The sequence below is a fragment of the Trichechus manatus genome, unplaced genomic scaffold, assembly GCF_000243295.1.
Source record: "Trichechus manatus latirostris isolate Lorelei unplaced genomic scaffold, TriManLat1.0 scaffold00155, whole genome shotgun sequence".
In the NCBI taxonomy this organism is placed as follows: domain Eukaryota; kingdom Metazoa; phylum Chordata; class Mammalia; order Sirenia; family Trichechidae; genus Trichechus; species Trichechus manatus.
This window is the reverse complement of record NW_004444091.1, coordinates 3,611,283-3,632,057: the sequence shown is the minus strand read 5'-3', so window position 1 is coordinate 3,632,057 and position 20,775 is coordinate 3,611,283. Positions and strand designations below refer to the sequence as shown.

The window sequence follows — 20,775 nt, the reverse complement described above, 5'->3', positions numbered from 1 at the left end:
GCGCAGGTTGCTGGAGGTGGTGTAGGTGTAAGATCCCTCCCCTGCCCTGGCGGACACAGCCACGGGAGCGGCTCCGACTGCGCTTTGGGTTGAGCAGTGGTCAGCCGGTGCTGTGACCGCAGGGAGCCAGGACCGGCTCTTGTCCCTGTGCAGGTCTGGTGGGTTTGCCCCGCCTGCCTCTTGGAGAGTCCTATGCTCAACAAGCAATAGTGAGCGCCCCTCCTGCGCCAGGCCCGGGCGTAGGCACGGGGACACAGTGGGGAGCACGACAACGATCTTGCCCTGGTGGGAGGTGCCAGCGGGGCGGGCGGAGAGATGGCGTGTGAAAAACGAAATCCCAAATCCCGGGTGTGCTAATTTAGAGTACCACTTTGGGAGGAGGAGCTTCTGGATAGTGACACAAATTATTGCTTTAAGTTGTAAGGTACCTGCCGAAGAGGTCCCTTGTGAAAATGAAAACCAGTTTATTAACCAAGCTGACGTTCCTTGTGTCTCAGTTCTCTCTTCTCAGATGTCCACCTCTGCCACTCCATTAAAACTTTCATAAAGTCACTATTGAGCTCTGAGTCAAACGAAATATCTTCTTTTTTTGTTTAAATCAGGTTGGACCATTCACGTGCTATTATCGCCCTTTAAGTTATTCTCTACATTTTCCTATCCTTCCTTATCCCATTGCTCTGGAGCTGATTCCCACTCATAGCGACCCTATAGGACAGAGTAGAACTGCCTCATAGGGTTTCCAAGGAGCCAGGAGCGGCTGGTGGATTGAACTACCAACTTCTGGTTATCAGTCGTGGCTGTTAACTACTGCGCCACCAGGGCTCCTATCCTTCCTTTAGGAAGACCATATTCTCTAGGTGACCCACACTTCATTTCTAATATTGCTGACGTTTCTTTCCTCAACGCTAGTCTGAACCTTGTGTTGTATTTCTTTTGGGAACCATCAATTTATTTAGCAAATATGGAGGGCCTGGTCTAGGTCTGGAGTCCCTGGGTGGTGCAGTTAAGCAACTGGCTTCTAACCAAAAGATTGGAAGTTCAAGTCCACCCAGAGGTGCCTCAGAAGAAATGCCTGGCAGCCTACTTCCGAAAAATCAGCCACTGAAAACCCTATGGAGCACAGTTCTACTCTGACACACCAGGGTCACCATGAGTCAGAGTCAACTCACTGGCTTCTATAGGGGATAGGGAGTGGTGGAGGAGTGAGGGATGAGTTCTCTGAAGAGTGGGCAAACTTCAGCACTGGGACTCCAACCCCTTTTCTGCCTCTGGGAGGCTGTGAGTCCTGGGGGGGTCTCCCACCGGATTCAGCAACTCCTGCCCTCAGCCTCATCAAGATGCTGCTGAGTGTCCTGTCTTCTAGGCAGCGTTTTCATTTTACTATATGAATTGTTAGAGAAGTCTTCCTTATTTATTGGGAAAAAAAACCCTGTCTCCCTGAACTCCCCACATTTCTTCCCTCAAAAATTGTACAAAATGAGCATCCTTCCTTTGATATTTGACAGCTCTTCAGGTTTGAGAAGAAACTTCTCATTCCCCCTTGAATCTTCTGTTCTGGAGAACAAATATGCCCAGTTCCTGAAGTGGTTACTCTCCTTTAAATACAACAATGTCCTTTTGACAAAGTAACACCGGGAAGGTGTTCCCTTCAAGAACTTTTCCTCTGCATTCACAACTTGGCTAACGGGTTCAAGAGGCCTAGCTTTTGGCATAGCTCAGCTTTCAACATGCCTTCCTCACAAAGCTTAATCATTTCTAGCTTTTGATTTAAAGTGAGAGACGTGTGACTCTTCCTTTCACTTCAACACTTAGAGGCCATTGTAGGGTTATTAATTGGCCTAATTTCAATACTGTCTGTGTCTCAGGGAATAGGGAGGCTCCAGGAGAGGGAGAGAGGAGAGGGAGAGAAACGGGGAACAGCCGGTTCATGGAGCAGTCAGAACACATTACAACATTTATTTTCTGCCTTATATGGGCACAGTTGGTGGTGCCCCAAAACAATTACAATAGTAACATCAAAGATCACTGAATACAGATCACATAACAGATACAATGAAAAAGTTTGAAATATTGTGAGAATTACCAAAACGTGACACAGTGACATGAACTGAGCACATGCTGTTGGAAAAATGGCACTGATAGATTTGCTCAACCCAGGGTTGCTATAAACCTTCAATTTGTAAAAAACGCAGTATCTGCAAAGTGCAGTAAAGCCAAGTGCTATAAAATACGGTATGCCTATATTCCAGATGTGATTGGCCTCAAACATGCAGCATCGTGGCACTTCGGGGAATCTACTCTCTCCTGCAGTTAATGTTGCCTAAAATGGAATTTGGCTTTATACCCAAACTATGGTCTTTTTTTTTTTTAACCAAATTCATGGTCTTACCTATTCTCAACTTACAAAGTTAACTTTAAAAAGGAAAACTGCTGCTGCTTCTCTGCATACAAATAATATATTCTAATTGTGGAAAATATGAGAAAATTTCAGAATAAGTCAAAACCTTCCACGGTCCAAATGTTCTGGAATCACCCCTGCTAATTTTCCCATTTATTTTCTCCCAGATGGTTCTTTTTGCATATCCTTATGTTTTCCAGATGACAGCATATATATGATTTTGCATCCTTATTTTTTCACTGTTAACATAAACATTTCCCTTCTTATAAACACTATCCTCATTAAATAAATGCTTCAAAGATTATATACAAGAAAGTTTGCTATGGCACTATCTATGATATTGAAAAATTAAACATAAGCTATAGTCATTCATTCAACAAATGTTTATTGAACTCCTACCATGTGCCAGGCACTGTTCTCGGTGCTGGGAGTACCAAAAAAAACCAAATCCATTGTGGTCAAGTTGATTCCAACAGCGTTGAACTGCCCCATAGGGTTTCCAAGGAGCAGCCTGTAGACTTGAACTGCCAACCTTTTGGTTAGCAGTCATAGCTCTTAACCACTGTGCCACCAGGGCTCTGCTAGGAGTATGGCAATGGGTAAAACATAAGGATCCCCACTGTTGTCATGGAGTTGACATCCTAGTACCAAAACCAAACCAAACCCATTGCCATCAAGTCGATTCCGACTCATAGAGTAGAACTGCCCCCATAGGGTTTCCAAGGAGTGGCTGGTAGATTTGAACTGCTGACCTTTTGGTTATCAGCCGAACGCTTACCCACTGCACCACCAGGTATCCTAGTAAGCATGTTTAAATTCATAAGTTGGAATTTATGCAGCACTAGAGAGCATTTTTTGAGGAATGCTTAATGATATGAGAAAACATTCACAATTTGTGAAGTGAAAAACAGGATACAAGGTTGTATGATGCTAACATAGTTTCTAAAAGACATTTATGGTGCATGCTGTCATCCCACAGACCAGTAACTCATTACAAAGGAAAAGTTGCCTGTTATGGATTGAATTGTGTCCCCCAAAAATGTGTGCCAACTTGGCTAGGCCATGATTCCCAGTACTGTGTGATTGTCCACCATGTTGTCATCTGATGTGATTTTCCTATGTGTTGTAAATCTTACCTCTAGGATGTTAATGAGGCAGGATTAGAGGCAGTTATGTTAATGAGGCAGGACTCAATCTACAAGATTAGATTGTATTTGAGTCACTCTCTTTCGAGATATGAAAGAGCATCCTTTGGAGCCAGGATCCCTGCACTGAAAAGCTCCTATACCAGGGGAAGATTGATGATAAGGACCTTCCCCTAGAGCCCACAGAGACAGAAAGTCTTTCCCTGGAGCTGCCACCCTGAATTTGGACTTCTAGCCTCCTAAACTGTGAGATAATAAATTTTTGTTTGTTAAAGCTATCCACTTCTGGTATTTCTGTTATAGCAGCACTAGGTAACTAAGACAGTACCTTTACAATAAAGAAATCTGGCAGACACCACCCTAATGAAATAACCAAAGTTAACATCACCAAGAGTGGGCCATGCTGACACTCTGAGCCCCTGATGTGATGCACGAAGAAAGGCCACAGAATCCCCCGTGTGGAAGTTGCAGCCAAAAAATGTTTGGCCTGAATCTAATCCTGAGAAAACAACCACACAAACAGGTTTGGACTCAGAAAATGTCAAACCTAGGGAAATGTTCTACGCTACAGGAGACTAAAGAGACAGGACACCACCTGTCTGTGAGTTTGTTGTACTGTGGTGGTGTGTGTATTGCTTTGAAGCTGGAAGCTATGCCATTGGTATTTCAAATACCAGTAGGGTTACCCATGGTGGACAAGCTTCAGCAGAGCTTCCAGACTAAGACAGATTAGGAAGAAAGGCCTGGTGAGCTTCCAGACTAAGAAAGACTGGGAAGAAAGGCATGGTGATCTACTTCAAAAAATTGGCCAATGAAAACCTTATGGATTTTGTCCAGTATAGTGCTGGAAGATGAGCCCCCTAGGTTGGAAGACACTCAAAGTACACAGTGGCCAAATCAATGGACTCAAGCATACCAGTGATCCTGCAGATAGCACAGAACTGGGCAATCTTTCCTTCTGTTGTACATGGGTCACCATGAACCATGAATCAGAGTTGACTGGAAAGCAACTAATAAAAACACAGAGAGGAAAAATGGATACACGAACCTTGATTGGATGACGGATAGGAAAAAGACATTGGGACAACTGGGGAAATTTAAATATGGACTATATTGGATAATAGCATTGAAAGGATGTTAAATTTCCTGTGGGTGATAACATTGTGCATAGGGGAAAATGACCTTGTTGTTAGGAGATTGTCAGGATAAAGTATTTAAGGGTGAAGGAGTGTGATGGCAACAAAGGCTCACATGATTCAACAAAAACAACAAAATGTGTGGGGTGTGTGTGTAGATAGTGTTAAAAATAAAATTCCCACAAGATTAAATTTTGTGTATGGACTCATGAGCTTTATTTGCAGTTCATGAATTGGGAAGGGGATGGAGGAAATTAAACAAGGGCTCTGAAGAGCAGTACAAAGCAGAAACATTTTATAGGCACAGACACACAGGAACAAGGAAGCTATACTGGGCATTTCAGATGGCTGGTGGGCATTTTCTTTCCTTATTTAGGATTAAGAGGAAATTTTGAACTAGGTTAAGTGGAGCAGGCCAGTCCTAATTGGTTTTGGCTTGTTAAGTGAAATAAAAATGGAGTCATACGGCTGACAAAATGGCATGGGTGGTTGAGTGGACAAGGTCCCTAAGACTTGTCTTTATTGAAACTTAAGCCTAGCTTTCCTGTAAATCAGGTGACCCACGTTGACCAATGAGATTCTGACAGCACTTTCACCCTCATTGACCAATGAAATCCTGATAGCACTTCAATAGTAAATTGTATAAGCCAATCAGAAATAAGCTTCTTTTGCTTCCTTGTTTTGGCAATAAAAAGCCGGTTACTGCTAATACTTAGGGGAGTACATTTCCACTTTTGGTTTGGTGCTACCCAATTCTTGAATTTTCTGCCTGAATAACCTCATCCAATAGATTAATTTTATTATTGACTCAGTTTCTTTTGACAGGCTTCTGGAAAGTTCAGGCATTTACAGGAAATAGACTTAGTTAGGTTTCAATTTGCTAACATGAGGCTTAGCATGTGACTCCATCTTGGGCCTAATATGGTCAGATAGATGGAGAAATAAAGAAATGTGGCAAAGCATGAATCCAAAAAAAACCAAACCCGTTGCCTTTGAGTTGATTCTGACTCATCGTGACCCTATAGGACAGAGTAGAACTGCCCCATAGGGCTTCCAAGGAGCAGCTGGTGGATTTGAACTGCTGATCTTTTGGTTAGCAGCTGAGCTCTTAACCACTGCGCCACCAGGGCTCCAAAGTATGAATAGGTGAATCTAAAAATATATTTAAAGAAGCATGAAAAGTGAGAAGGAAATGCACCAAATTGTGAATAAGAATACAATTATATGTAGATTCAGAAAAAAAAACTAAAAATCTTAAAAAATATTCCTAACAACTGCCTATTTTATCTTATAGGTGGATCATGATTTATCCTGAGGCAACAGGGAGCTGCCATAGAGTAACTATCCGTACTCTGATTAATGTAAAATTGAGAGATTTATTGAAAGAGACAGCTTGAACTGGACACAGAATGAACTCCATGCGGTGGAATCCAGTAATCCAATATGGTGACTCAGCAGTGATGTTGTATAAGGGGAAAACAAAGGACATGAAGTACAGTACTTGACTGATATTTACAAACTTAGATCATTGAAAGACATTACTTGATTGATAGTAGATCATTATAAGGCAGTACCTCCTGTGGCAGGAGCTTGTAAGGCAGGACTTCCTGTAGTGCAAGCTCATAAGGCGATTGGCTTAAAAGGATATACTTTCTTAGATTGGTTACAGTGCAGTAATTACAAGGGTATGTGATGGGGGGGTTGCAGTGTAGTTATGTCATCATTATCAGACATTCTTCTCTTAGAAATAGCATGGAAGATGGCTGCTGCTAGGGCGAAAACAGAACCAGCAACCAAGGAATTGCACTCAACCCTCAAGCCAGTGATTTTAGATCTTATCAAGTGTCTCAATTTTTGTAAATTCCCTTATGCATTCCCTCCTTTTGATTAAGGATTTTGATAGAAATTCTTTGATCAGTTCACTGACCACTATTTTGAAAGAAGGCTTTCTTCTGCATAGACTTTGAGCATATGCTTATTCTGGATGGCTGCTTATTTAATAACTCTTTAAGACCTCAGGTGCTATGCATTTGAAAAGTTATTATCGTTAGGCACCATCAAGTCAGCTCCGACTCATAGTGACTCCACACACAACAGAACAAAACCCTGCCTGGCAGGTCTTTCGAGACAGATTTGTTCGTTCTTTTGGCAGTCTGCTGCACATTCAATGTTTTTCACCAACACCCTAAGGCAAAGGTGTCAATTCTTCTTCAGTCTTCCTTATTCATCATCCAACTGTCACATGCATATCTGGTGGCTGAAAATATTATAGTCTGGGTCCAGTGCATCTTAGTCCTCAATGTGACATCTTTGCTTTTTAACACTTTAAAAAGTTTTTTTTTTTTTTTTTTTTTTTTGCAGCATGTTTGTCCAAATGTAACATGTCGTTTGATCTCTTGACTGTCACTTCCAGGGGCGTCGACTGTGGATTAAAAAAAAAAATGGAATCAAACTATGAATAGCAGCAGAACATTGTGAGGTAGCTGGCCACTATTTGACATCTTCACCATGCCAAAGCTTTAGTTTCTGTGGTTTTACTATTTGAAGGGTAGTGCAGGGCAGGCCACGTTAGAGGAATAACATGACAACTGATGGCTTACTCAAGGAGTGGGCTCAAATCCATCTGAAATATAAGTACTGTCAATGTACATTATTCTTTTCATAATTACATGGGTCTTTTGGGTAATGGCATTTGTCAAAAGTTTTATACAACATTTAAGAGTCCCTATGGTTATTACAGTAAGTATTATTAATCCAGTTGACAATATTGACTTAATCCATGATCCAACACCTGAGGGTAGCCAGCTGAAAATATCTAAAAAAGGGGCATCTGAGGGTGGAGGTATATGGAGCCAAGTAGCCTTCTGGTGCATTAGTTTAATATCTTGTTTCACCTCTCCTGAGGTGTTAACCCAGGTGCAGCAAGAGGCATTTGCTATAGGACAGACCCCTCCTTGCTGGGCTAACAAGAAATCTAGGGCAATTTGATAATCCAAAACTACTTTGGCAGTGAGTTCAATGATTTCTCGTGAGCAGTCACAGCATTTGCATATCCTCCCCGGTAATGAGGAGATGGTAGATTCAGGCGTTAAATATGACCCATCAACAAATATAATTAAATCAGGATTTGATAAAAGCATTTCTTGTAAATCTGGTCTAGGAGGCAAAAGCCATTTGGTAAGATTTGAGCAATCATAGGGAGGATGGTCACATTATTAGGTAAAGGTAACAGTGTAGCTGGATTCAGAGAGGTTACAGTATGTAACTGATTATTAGAAGTGGCCAAAAGGAGAACTTTATAAGAAGTCAGCCTGCTGGCTGACAGGTGTTGAATAAGCCGAATTTTAAATGGCTGACACTGCATCAGAGACATAAATATCAAGAAAATATCCTAAAACAATACCTGCTGTTGTCTCGACTAGAGTTCGCAGCGCATGCTCTAAGGCAAGGGGGTAGCATCTTGTGATGGGATCCAGCTGGATGATATAATAACCAGTGGGTCTCCGTTGTCCTTTGTGTTTTTGAGTGAGGACTCCTAGAGCATTCCAAGAAATCTCGTGGACAAAAAGTGAAAAGTCTAAATTATAATTAGGAATCCCTAGAGCAGGAGTGTTAATTAATACTTCTTTTAGTTGAGGGAGGTCCTTTTGGCCATCCTTGGAGAGCTGGAAGAGGTCAGGCTCTGAATCCCTTAGATAATGGTAAAGAGGTTGAGCCAGCAAAGAAAAAATAGGTATCCAAGTTCTGCAATAGCCTCAGAGTCCTAGAAACCTCTTAACTGTTTTTTGACAGTAGGGACAGGATAAGCTAAGATGGTCTCTTTTGGGGTCTATAGTGACCTATTTTGCTGAAATAATATATCCCAAGTACTTAACAAAAGGTGGGGCTAACTGTAATTTTTCTCTAGAGGCTTTGTGACTTCCTCTGTCCAAATGCTGTAACAGCAGGCTACTATCATAACATATGCCTGTTGGGAGTTAGAACAGACCAGTAAATCATCCACATGTTGTAATAATGTAGGCCCCTGAATGAACTGTAAAGTCTGTAAATCAGCATGTAATATCTGAGAAAAATAGGTGGGGGACTTGGTAAAACCTTGGGACATGACAGTCCAGGTAAATTGTTGGTCCCCTCAAGTGAAGGCAAACAATTATTGACTGTCCAGATGGACTAGAATGCAAAAAAAAAACAAAAACAAAAAACCACTGCAAAGATTGACTACTGTAAAGTGAGTCACTTCAGGGGGGACATTAGAGAGGAGTAGGTGAGGGTTAGAAACTACGGGGAATCTTGGAATTACTATACAATTAATAGCACAGAAGTCTTGTACAAATCTCCAGCCTCAAATGTTGGGTTTCTTAACAGGGAATACTGGAGTGGTGCAAGGGATTATTAAGACTTTATTCAAAAAATCTTGAATTATAGGAACAAGTCTTTCCTTAGCTTCTCATTTTAAAGGGTATTGAGAAATTTTAGGTAAGGGTTTAGAGGTATCTATTTGAATTTTAATTGGTTCCACTGATGGGACCTGACCAACATCAGTAGAAGTAATGGCCCATAAACTTCCGAGTACAGAAGACAGACATTCCATAGAATTGGATAAAACAGGGGAATGACCTTCTTGTGGTGGTAAGCTGAGTGCTTGCAAATAGGAACAGGCTTATTCACTTATAGTATTTTCTATCATAGAGTCTATTTGTTGATTGGCTTCAGATTCCTGTTCTGAGAATTTTATTTCACAATTCTATTTGGATAACAGATCTCTTCCTAGTATTTACTGGAGTTATCTAAGCTGAGTAAAAATGGGTGCATATCCTCTATAGAACTTAAAGAGACAGAAAAAGGCTGGGAATGAGTTAAAATCTGTTCTTTATTAGTGATCCCCCTGACTCTTTAGGTTTTATTACTCCACAGCAAGGGCTTTTGTAAATTTGTAGGGTTTATTGCAGTTAAGGTAACACCTGTGTCAATTAAAATTTACATGGTTCTCTATTTATTTGAATAGTAGTTTCTCCCTGAGAGTTTAGTGCTACCATAGGAAAAACCACAGATTTGTCCCTGGAGCCCCTTCATTCTATCTGCTTCTGGGCTACATCTGGTGTTAGGTTGCCCAGTTTATTTTTTAGTTTTAAACAATCGTTTTCAAAATACAGGCTTTTTATAGTCATAATAAACAAGGGACAAGTTATTGGGCCCAATCTTGGCCATAAGTCGGGTGAACCTGTTCTGTGTGGGGCAATTACTTTGAGGCTGGGTCTGCAACTGCTGTAATTGCAGGGCAGTAAGTTGATTTTGTTTAGCTTTAGTTCTTCCCTAGCTTGTTGTTTAAGAGTGGCTAACTGTGAAGTGTTTTCATTTTCCCAATCTAGTTTGTAATGTCTGACTAACTCAGCAAGCTCCAGATGGAGACCATTGACAAAAAGGGAACTGAAAACAATACAGGATCCAGACTCTTTCTAGCTTTAAACTACAGTGTTCTCGGAAAAGTTTAGTCAAACACTCCCTATAATTACTAACATTTTCATTTTCATTTTGTTTGTAACCCTGAATCTTGGTCTTATATATATTTTTTTGGCAGAGGGGAATCTTTGGGATAGCTTCAGTAAGGTCTGTGACAATACTTTTGGTCTGTGCTATTAGTTCCATGCCAGAAACAGGCTAGATTGTTAGGGATAATGTTGGAGTTTTCTATCAGGCCTTTTCCATCCACCTTTGAGTGTTTCCTGGCCATATCAGTGAATGTATTGAATTATATAAGTTTGCCAGACCAGGTTCGTAGGTATCAGCCAAGAGTCTAAATTATCGAGTGAATGTGTGAGGATCTTCACAAGGGTTAGGAAATTCCCTAACAACAGCATGAAGTTCTGCTTTTGACCAGGAGGCAAAAGTAACTTGTGGTGGCTTCTGAGCCTCAAGATATTAATTTTAAAAGGCATTTCACAAATTCATTTTACTTCTTCTAGAGGTTCCTTGAGATAATATAGAGGTTCCGTAAGGGGCTTTTCAGTGGAGTAGGTAGGTAAAGAGGGCAACAGGGGAGTTACTGATGGAGGGGCAGAGGGAAAGGAGGGTAGGCAGGCATCAGAGGCTGGGGTTGGACTACAGACACCAGGGACTTCACCATTTTGGGAAAGGGAGCCACCTTGAGAAAGGAGCCATTTTGGGAAAGGGAGCTATTTTGGGAAAAGGAATCATTTTGGGAAAGGGGTATAAGGGCTGCTGCTGGGTAAGTAGTAATCGAGGTTACAGAGCTCTGACACTGTAATTCTTCAATTTGTTTAGCTTGTTTTGAAACAGTCTTCTACAAGGAGATGACTTTATGATTTCTTTTGGAAGCTTCCATGTGCCAATTACAAAATGCTTCTCATTGCTTTAGTTTTATTCGTAAGCCCTTAGCCTCTAATTTGCTGCACAGACAGTTCAACTTAGTTAACTCAAACGACCCCCACAATGGTTATTGGTCCTTTAAATTTCCCTTCATAAGCACATGCCATTGGCCTAAATATAAGACTGAACCGTGGCCATAATACTTAGTCATATAATTGGCAAACATTTCCTTAGGGGATCCTGCTTCAGTCTTGGACGTATCACTCCACATTTTATGGAGAAACTTGCAAGTATTAAAGACCTAAATGTGCACGAAAACCTTATGGTGTACCAGAAAGAAAAGGGAGTTCAGTAAAATAGACTGACCACAAGATGGTTTACTAATTTGGTAAGATGCTCAGGAAATGAGTAGAAAATGAAAGTATAGAGAAAAGATAGCCAATAAATCTCTCAAAGAGCCATCTTCACAATAAGAGCAAGGCTTCAATCTGAGCAGCTTACCTCCAGCGAACCCAGAGAATTTGAGGAGATGGCTGTGGGCACAAGAGTCCCTTGCTGGTACTAGGACAGGGCAGTTCCATGACTTCTCAGGAATGTAGAAGATAATATTTCTTCAGAAATCCTGCTGACTATGCCATTAGTCATAGAGTAACTATCTGTACTCTGATTAATGTAAAATTGAGAGATTTATTGAAAATAAAGAGACAGCTCAAGCTGGAGATAGACTGAACTCAGTGCACTGGAATTCAGTAATCCAATATGGCAACTCAGCCGTGATGTTTTATAAGAAGAAAACAAAGGACATGAAGTACAGTACTTGATTTGTATTTACAAACATAGATCACTGAAAGATATTACTTGATTGGTAGTAGATCATTATAAGGTGGGACTTCCTGTGGCGGGAACTCTTAAGGCAGTACTTCCTGTGGCAGGAACTCATACATAAGGCAAGACTTCCTGTAACACAAGCTCATAAGGCGGCGATTGGCTTAAAAGGATATACATATCTTAGATTGATTACAGTGTGGTAATTACAAGGGTATGTGATGGGGGGTCAGTGTAGTTAGGTCAACATTGCTGGACATTGCTTTCTTAGAAACAGCGTGGAAGGTGGCCCTTCCTAGGGTGAAAACAGAACCAGCAACCAAGCAATTGTACCCAATCCTCAAGCTGACCATTTCAGATCTTATCAGCTACCTCATTTTTTTTAAAGTCCCTTACACAGGAGCCAAAAAAAAGTGAGCAGGTAAGGACTGTGTACATCACATTTTAGGGAAAAGAACCTGAGAGATGAGTGTGGGACCATATGTGGTTGCAGTCAGTGAGGTCTGACAGGAATATAGGGAGTGGCAAGGTGGCCTGAGGAGGGAGTGTTGTTGGCACTTGGCATCTGAGTAAGCATGGAAGGGAAGGAGCCTGAAATTGTTATGTCCCTTCTCTCCACAGGTTCTACTTGGCTAGACATTGATGAGGTGTGGAGGGAAAGAGGAACAGGGGCTGGGTGTGCAGGGAGGGCAGGGGCTAAGTCTGCTGGGCTAGGAATGGCCACCTTCACACCTGGATCTCCTAGGCAGATTTTTTGTCTTTGCTCCAAGGATCACAAAGATCTTCTCAAAGTAGTTGATGAAAAACCCTTCTTCCCCCTTTTTCATGTTTGCTTAGTGATCTCCCCCTTCTGAAAAGCTTCTGCCCCCCACATCTCTTCTGTCTCCTATAATCTGGCTTCAAATGGTCTGGCCTCTCCTCATCCTCTGCCCCTTACTCCCGTTAACTGGCTCCATCTTTCCCTGTTTCCTAGTTAAAATTCTTCTCAGAGAGACTCTGGTTGGCTAGCTAACCTCTTGGCTCCAGCCAGGGCCCAGTCACCCCACAGGGCTCCTGGGTGCTCCTTGGTGCATGAGGCCAGGCCACTGTCAGCCCAAACCTGCCAGAGACCACGGGGGCACCTGGTGAAGCCAACATACTGAAGGGGGGAAGAGTACACGCCAAGGACGCAGCTTCTGGAAGGCAGGAGGGGCTCAGCTGAGAGGTGGGCTAAGATGACTACATGGGACCCAGGAAGGAAATTCATGTGCTCCCTCTTCTAACCTCATGCATGAGCCTCCTGTCTCCTCACTTCCCTCCACATTTAGAGCTTGAGGCCCCTCCAAAGCTCCCCAGGCTGGGCCCTCCTCTCTTTCCCTCTTCCTCTGTGGCCTGCTTAGACCCTGGGGTCTCTGGCACCTGGGATGCCCTTCCTCAGATGCCTGTATTGTCTCCCCACTTCCATCTGAACTGTTGTTGGAATGTCTTTCCACCCTCCCAGCTGTCTTCTGCTAATTTATCACCTGCCTTCCTGCCATTGTCAGGTAAGATTCTCTGGGCAGGGACTTCATTTGGTTCCTCCTGCACCTGTGCTCTCAGACCATGCCTGGCACTCATTCAGTGTAAAATAAATCTCTGTTGAATAGGTGCCTGGGAATCATACCCTAGCCAAGTTGACACATTTTTGGGGAACAGAATTCAATCCATAACATTTCACCCTTTGCCCCCCTCAAATTCATGTGCCTGCCACATGTAAAACACTTTCATCACATCATATCATCTCCAAAGCCTTAAATCAACTCCAAGTCTAAATTCCATATTCTGCAAAATTCCTCTTCATCTGTGAAATCTAAAATACAAGTTATCTGCTTCCAAAGTACAATGATGGAACTGATATAAGCTAGATATTTCCTCTACAAATGGGAGAAACTGGAGGGAAATAAGTTGTAATAGGCACCAAGCAAGTCAGCAGAACCCATTACATTAGCTCTCAAGGCTTGAAAATAATCCTCTGTTCTCTGAGACCATTTAGGCAATGGCCCTGCCCTCCAGACTCTGGGTGTTGGCTACACTCTCTGGATTCTGGGTGGAGGTCCCTCGGCCCTGGGCTTCAGCTCTGCCTTCCAGGCCCTCTGGAACGGCAACTCTGCTCCCTTGCATTTGGGTCGCCCTATTCTACTAGTTCATCTGAGTGGCAACCCTACCGCTTCAGGCCCAGCAGGCCCTGTTCTTCTGCTACTTGGGCATGGCAACCCCACCCCCACAGGTTTGGGCAGCAGATCTGGCCCCATCCTGCTGGCACTCGTAAAAGGCAGCCCCACACTCCAGAACCGAGTTGAAGATCTGAATCTTTGAAACCTAGGAGGCTGTGAACCCACCCTTTGAAACCCCAGTGGCCATGGATCCACCCTTTGAGACCCCAGAGGTCATGGCCCTACCCTTTTAGACTGAGACAGCTCTGCTTCCTGTGTTGCTTATCCGTTCTGCTTCTGCTTCCTGGTTCCTTGGCCTCTCAGCCCCTGGGGCCCATGGGCTAGCCCAGCATCTGCCCTGCTCAGGCAAATGTTCCAAAGCTCTTTAGTTCTACCGATAAGTGTCTGGAAGTACCCCACTCTGCCAGTAAACTTTGGCTGGAAGCCATTCAGCTCTCTTGCTCCATGGGTCGGCAAGCCTAGCTCCACTGATAAGTGCCTGGAGGCACCCTACTCTTCCAGAAATCCTCCTGTCCGAAGGCACTCAGCTCTTTCACTCCATGGGTTGGCTCCTGCACCATCTTATTCCAGTCTCCTGGTTCTGCTGCCACCATTTCTCTGCTGCTGCTTCTCGCAGTCTGCACCGTCTCCAGTGTTACAGCTTTCCTCACTTCCTTCTAAGCCCTCACCAGAATCATCTTTGATGTCCATAATCCCACCAACAGTCCTTCAGGGCAATCTAGGCTTTTACTATTAGACAAAACTCTTCCAGCCTTTACCCATTACTCAATTCCAAAACTGCTTCCACATTGTAGGTATCTGTTAGTGCAGCACCACATTCTCCTGGTACCAAATTCTGTCTTAGTTATCTAGTGCTGCTGTAAGAGGAATACCACAAGTGGGTAGCTTTAACAGAAATTTATTCTCTCACACTCTAGGAGGCTAGAAGTCTGAATTTAGGGCGCCAGCTCCTGGGGAATGCTTTTTCTTTCTGTCTGTTCTTGTGGAAGGTCCTTTTCATCCATCTTCCCCTGGTCTAGGAGCTACTCAGCACAGAGACTGTCATGGTTTGAATTATGACCCCCCAAAAATGTGCCATGATTCCCAGAATTGTGTGGTTGGCCTCCATTTTGTGATTGTAATTTTATGTTAAAGAGGATTAGGGTGGGACTGTAACACCATCTTTACCCAGGTCACATCCCTGATCCAATGTAAAGGGGAGTTTCCCTGGGGTGTGGTCTTGAGAGATAAAAGGAAAGAGAAGCAAGCAGAGTGTGGGGGACCTCATACCATCAAGAAAGCAGTGCTGGGAGCAGAGCACGTCCTTTGGACCAGGGTCCCTGTGCAGAGAAGCTCCTAGTCCGGGGGAACACTGAAGAGAAGAAGGCCGACAGACAGAAAAAGGCTTCCCCTGGAGCTGACCCCCTGAATTTGGACTTTTAGTCTACTTTAACTGTGAGGAAATAAACTTCTCTTCGTTAAAACCATCCACTTGTGGTGTTTCTGTTATAGCAGCACTAGATGACTAAGACAGAGACCTTAGGTCCAAAGGATGCACTCTGTTTCCCGTGCTTCTTTCTTGGTGGCATGAGGTCCCGCTCTCTGCTGATTTCTCTTTTATATCTCAAAGGAGACTGGCTCAAGATACAAGCTAATCCTGTAGATTGAGTCCTGCCTCATTAACATAACTGCCTCTAATCCTGCCTCATTAACATCATAGGATAATCACATTAGTCACAAAATGGTGGACAACACAATACTGGGAATCATAGTCCAGCCAAATTGAAACACATTGTGGGGGGACACAATTCAATCCACAACATCATCTTAATAATATTAAGTCTTCTGATCCAGGAACATGGGATATCTTTCATTTATCTGTCGTCTTTAATTTTGTTCAACAATATTTTGAAATTTTCAGAGTGTAAGGTTTGTGCTGCTTTTGTTAATTTAATCCTAAGCATTTTATTATTTTTGATTCTGTTGTAGATGCAACTGTTTTCTTAATTTCATTTTTGGTTTGTCTATTGCTACTGTATATAAATACAATCGATTTTTGTATAATAAATTTGTATCTTATAACTAGATACAGGGTCCTGGTGGTGCAGTGGTTAAGCACTTGACTGCTAACCGAAAAGTCAGCGGTTTGAATCCACCAGCCCTTCTGCAGGAGAAAGATGTGGCAGTCTGCTTCCATAAAGATTTACAGCCTTGGAAACCCTATGGAGCTGTTCTAGTCTGTCCTATAGGGTCGATATAAGCAGAATCGACTCAACGGCAACAGGTTTTTTTTTTTTGTTGTTATTATAAGTAGATGAACTCTTTTTTAGTTCTATAGTTTATTTTAATAGATTCCTTAGAATTTTCTGTATAAAAGATTGTGTTATATACAAATATAATTTAACTTGTTCCTTTCCGATCTGGACGCCTTTTATTTCATTTTCTTGCCTAATTGCTAGAACCTCCAGTACAATGTTTAATAGAAGTGGTGAGAAATGCTCTCATCAGATTTTGCCTGGATTAAGCAAGAGCTCTATGATTGATCTCCCCATTTCTACACTTATCTCCAACAGTTTGTTCTCCACACAGGAGCCAGAGTGAGCCTCTTAAAACAGAAGTCAGACAGCAACACTCCTTTGCTCAAAACCCTGTAGTACTTTCACATTGCACACATGGTAAAATAAAACCCAAATCCTTACAAGGTCCTACACAACTTGGCCCACCTACCTCTCTGCTTTCATGTCCTACTCCTCTTTTATCTCACTATGCTCCAGTCACACTGATCAACTTGTGATTTTTTCAACTTCTCCAAGGTCCTCATCATTCCACTTCCTGTTCCTTTTCTGTAGCATTCCTTTACCAGATTTCCATATGGTTTGTCTCTTATTTCCTTTAGGTCACTTGTTTTCACATTTTTTGGTTTCAGGCAACTTTGCACTCTGAAAAATTATTGAGGGGGACTTCCACTTCCATGATATGGAGTAGATGTACTTTTCCCTATTCCTCCCAATAGGTACAACTATATCCCAGACTTGAAGCTGAAGAAGCTGGTAATCCAGAAAAACCAATGTGCAGACCAAAAAAAAAGACCCTCCAAAAGCCCACTGTTTCTAACCAGAGGGCCAAGAAAGCAGTAGCCTAGCAAATCACAAAATTTTAGATAATAACTGCTCTACTCAAATAAAAGACCATAGAATAAAATGTGTTCCCACTTGCACCCATGCAAGCAAAGCCTGAGTGGGGAGCCTAGACTTCCACCCTTAGCAGTCTTTAATGTGGCAGCCAATCCCCTTGCCACTGGGGTGGTGTCAGAGGAGGCCTAGAGAAGAGTCAAGATTTTCACTACCTCTCGGCAGTAATAAGGCTACTCCTCTGATGTTAATGGAGACCACGTGGGGAGCAATGGCAAGACACTCATACCCTCCCAGCCAGGTAAGTATTAGTGGAGGCTTAGTGGGAAGCAGGAACTCCGACCTTACTCAGCAATGAGGAGAGGCACTCTTCCACAGGGTGTCAATGAAGGCTGTTTTATTTTCTTGGTGCTACTATAACAGATATACTAAAAGTGGGTGGCTTTAATGAACAGAAATTTATTTTCTCACAGTTTAGGAGGCTGGAAGTCCAAATTCAGGGTGTTGGCTCTAGGTCTTTGTCACCTTTCAAATTCTATTCCTTGGTTCCTCAGTGATCTTCGTGTGGCATGGCATCTATCTTCTCCCATCTGTGCTTCCTTGTTTGTGTGCCTAATCTGCTCCTGTTATATCTCAAAAGTGATTGGCTTAAGGAACACCCTACATGGATATGTACTCATTAACATAACAAAGAAAGCCATATTCCAAATGAGATTACATCCGAAGGTATTGGGGTTAGGATTTACAGCACTTATCTTTAAGGTACACAATTCAATGCTTAACAGGGGCCAAGCAGCGAACACCCACCCAGAAGTAATGAGGTTGCACTCCCTCTTCCCGAAGTGGTGTCAGAAGAAGTCCTTTAAAATAGAAGATTTAAATACTATCAAAAGTCGCATAACATAATACCAAAAATGTCAATTTACAATCAAATATCACTTGTCATACAAAGACCCAGGAAGATCTCAAGAAAATCTCAAAGTTCAAAAGACAATCAGTAAATGCTAACATCAAGATGACAGAGACGTTAGAATTATCTGACAAAGATTTTAAATCAGCCAAAATAAAAACACTTCAACAAGCAATTATGAACACTTGAAACAAATGGAAAAACTAGAAATTCTCAGTAAAGAAATAGAACATCTAAAGAAGAACCAAATGCCAACTATATGCTGTTTACAAGAGACACATCTTAGACCCAAAGACACACATAGATTGAAATTGGAAGGATGGAAAAAAATATTCCATGCAAATAACCAAAAGAGAGGTGGAGTGGCAATCTTAATATCAAACAAAGTAGACTTTAAGACAAAATCTGTTAGAAGAGATAGAGATGGACTTTATATAGTGATAAAAGGGTCAATTAATCAAGCTGATTTAACATTCATATATACTTGATATTGGAGCACCTAAATATATATAGCAAACACTGATAAAATTGAAGGGAGAAATATGTAGCACAATAATAGTTGGAGATTTCAACACATCATTTTCAATATTGGACAGAACATCCAGAAAGAAGATTAGCAAGGAAACAGAGGACCTGAATGACACTATAAACCAACCAGACTTAACATATATAGAACACTCCACCCAACAACAGCACAATGCACATTCTGCTCCAGTGCACATGGATCATTCTCCAGAACAGACCACAATTTAGGTCACAAAGAAAGTCTTGATAAATTTAAAAAGACTGAAATCATACGAAGTATTTTCTTTGACCACAACAGAGTGAAGCTAGAAATCAACAATAGGAAAAAAAATTGGAAAATACAAAAATATATGGAAAGTAAACGATACACTATTAAACTACCAATGAGTAAAGGGAGAAATCACAAATTTCATACAGTTAAATGAAAATGAAAGCACAACATATCAAAACTTATGGGATGCAGTAAAGGCAGTACTCAGAGGGAAACTTATGGCAATAAATGCCTACATGAAAAAAAGAAGAAAGATCTCAAATCAACAGCCTAGCCCAACAACTCCTGGAACTAGAAAGAGAAGAGCAGACTAAGCCTAAACCTACCAGAAGAAAGGAAATAACAAAGAAATGAGCAGAAATAAATAAAATCAAAAACTGAAAAACAATAGAATCAATACAACCATAAGTTGTTCTTTGAAATGATTGATAAAATTAACAAAACTTTAGCTACACATACAAAGAAAAAAAAAAGATACAGATAACCAAAATAAGAAATTAAAGAGGGAACATTACAACTGACCCAGGAAAACTGGATTTCCACATGCAGAAAAATGAAACAGGATCCATGCCTCACACCATACACAAAAACAAATTCAAAATGTATTGTTGTTAGGTGCCATTGAGTCAGTTCCAACTCATATTGACTCTACGTACAACAAAACAAAACACTGCCTGGTCTTGTGCCACCCTCACAATCATTGCTATGCTTGAGCCCATTGCTGCAGTCACTGTGTCAACCCATCTCATTGAGGGTCTTCTCTTCCACTGACTCTCTACTTTACCAAACATAATGGACTTCTGTAGGGACTGGACCCTCCTGATAACATGTCCAAAATAGGTGAAATGAAGTCTCGCCATCCTTGCTTCTAAGGAGCATTCTGGCTGTACTTCTTCCAAGACAGATTTGTTCGTTCTTCTGGCAGTCCATGGTATATTCAATATTCTTTGCCAACACCATACCTCAAAGGCATCAATTATTCTTCAGTCTTCCTTATTCATTGTTCAGCTTTTGCATGCTTATGAGGCAATTGAAAATACCATGGCTTGGGTGAGGCACACCTTAGTCCTCAAAGTGACATCTTTATTTTTTAACACTTTAAAGAGGTCTTTTGCAGCACACATGCCCAATGCAATATGTTGTTTGACTCAAAATGTATTAAGGACCTAAATGTGCAAACTAAAATAATAAAATTCTTAGAAGAAAATGCAGAGGCAATGCGGTCGGGCCTAGCTTTTAACAAATTACCTAATATAATAACAAAAGCACAAATAGCAAAAGACAAAATAAATAAATGGGCCTCATAAAAATTAAAAACTTTTCAGGTGGAGCCAGGATCGAGCTTCGTCACATGCACCATAACATCCCCTTGCACCAAAGACCAAAAAAAAACAAGCAAAGCAGAAGGAGATAACAATCCAGGAACCCTGAACATCAAAAAAGAAAGTCCAAGGACTGAACCAAACACTGACTGTAACGAATAAAGAAAGCAGTGAAAGAGGAGTAACATGCAATGGTGGAGCTCAGACAGCTGTCCCGGCCTGCCATCACTAGGACAAAGCCAGCAGCAACCTTAGGTGAAGAAAACAGCAAGGCAACTTCACAAATTTCCGAAAAAGGATACAGAACCTATAGAGACACACACAGAAACAAGAAGAGATGGGGAAGGTGCCAGATCCAGAACCAGAGATACTCAGGAATGGTGGCCCTTGATGTCAGGGGTGAGTGCACGCACGAGGCAGTGGACTCGCAGAGTGTCGGCAGAAGCTCTCCTACCTGACCAGTCCCTGGGCAGCACCCCCTCCTCGCACTTAAGAGAGGACAGTTACCACTCGCGGGCTGCAGTGTGTGCAAGGTGCTCTGGCACCGGCATATCCTAGCCAGGGGAACACGCTCCCCCATACGCCATCCTCTGGATCAGAGATGGCAGAAGGCC

General features: G+C 42.0%; 1 long non-coding RNA gene across 1 annotated transcript; it reads right to left on the bottom strand.

Annotated features, from left to right (window-relative positions):
• Positions 1 to 7,012: 7,012 nt before the first annotated feature.
• LOC111822302 (uncharacterized) lies at positions 7,013 to 12,470 on the bottom strand. Its single transcript, XR_002825592.1, has 2 exons — positions 8,083 to 12,470; positions 7,013 to 7,101 (listed from the first exon to the last, which is right to left on the bottom strand). It is a non-coding gene; the product is annotated as an uncharacterized LOC111822302 (long non-coding RNA).
• Positions 12,471 to 20,775: the final 8,305 nt, after the last annotated feature.